The sequence below is a fragment of the Haematobia irritans genome, chromosome 3 (genome assembly GCF_050003625.1).
Source record: "Haematobia irritans isolate KBUSLIRL chromosome 3, ASM5000362v1, whole genome shotgun sequence".
Lineage (NCBI taxonomy): Eukaryota > Metazoa > Arthropoda > Insecta > Diptera > Muscidae > Haematobia > Haematobia irritans.
In genome coordinates this window covers 97078563-97080021 of record NC_134399.1, presented here as the reverse complement: position 1 = coordinate 97080021, position 1459 = coordinate 97078563, and positions in this window count along the sequence as shown.

Here is a 1459-nt window from a genome sequence, read left to right as displayed (position 1 = left end):
TCCATGTTTTGATATAGCCCCCATATAGACCAATCTCCCGATTTTATTTTATGGGATTCTAGAATCCGTAGTTTTTATCCAATTTGCCTGAAATTGGATATCTAGAGGTATTCTAGGCCCACAAAAAAGTGTACCGAAAATGGTGAGTGTCGGTACATGTTTTGATATAACTCCCATATAGACCGATGTCCCGATTTTAATTTTTGGGCGTTTAGAATCCGCAGTTTTTATCCAATTTGCTTGAAATTGGATATCTAGAGATATTCGAGGACCATAAACAAGTGTGCAGAAAATGGTGAGTGTTGGTCCATGTTTTGATAAAGCCCCCATTAAGACCGATTTCCCGATTTTACTTTTTGGGCGTCTAGAGTCCGTAGTTTTTATTCAATTTGCCTGAAATTGGATATCTAGAGGTATTCTGGGACCATAAAGAAGTGTGCTGAAAATGTTGAGTGTCGGTCCATGTTTTGATATAGCCCCCAAATAGACCGATTTCTCGATTTTACTTTTTGGGCTTCTAGAGTCCGTAGTTTCTACCCAATTTGCCTGAAATTGGATATCTAGAGATATTCGAGGACCATAAATAAGTGTGCAGAAAATGGTGAGTGTTGGTCCATGTTTTGATATAGCCCCCATTAAGACCGATTTCCCGATTTTACTTTTTGGGCTTCTAGAATCCGTAGTTTCTACCCAATTTGCCTGAAATTGGATATCTAGAGGTATTCTAGGACCATAAGGGAGCCATCGTGGTGCAGTGGTTAGTATACCCGCCTTGCATACACAAGGCCGTGGGTTCGATTCCTGCTTCGACCGAACACCAAAAAGCTTTTCAGCGGTGGATTATCCCACCTCAGTAATGCTGGTGACATTTCTGGGGGTTTCAAAGCTTCTCTAGGTTTCAAAGCTTCTCACGGTAGCCAGATTTTTTTGAGAGAGATCCCAAAATTTCGAAATAATTTCCCCAAAAAAATCCCCAACTGAAATATTTTTCCCCATAAAAAATCCCCAAATAAAATAATTCATATAATTATTGTATGTGTGCAAATTTTATTCTATGAAAAATAAAAACAATCTTACACTATCGAATTCTTTAACAGGTAAGGACTTCAGTAAGTCTGTTAAAAAGTCAATTGTTGCAATCGATGTGTTCTTTGCAATAAAAATTGCGGAGTTTTTTTTCAGAAAGTTATACTATTCCAGCCAAAACTAATATACCAAAAATTGGAGAAAATCCAAATAAGAATTATTTTGTCAAAAATTTATTTCTATAGGAAAATTTTCTTAAAATTCTATTTCTATAGAAGGTTTCTTAGAAAATTTTCTCAAAATTTTACTTCTACAGAAAATTTTCTCAAAATATTATTTCTATAAAAAATTTTGTCAAAATTTTATTTTTATAGAATATTTTGTCAAAATATTATTTCTATAGAAAATTTTGTCAAAATTTTATTTCTGTAGA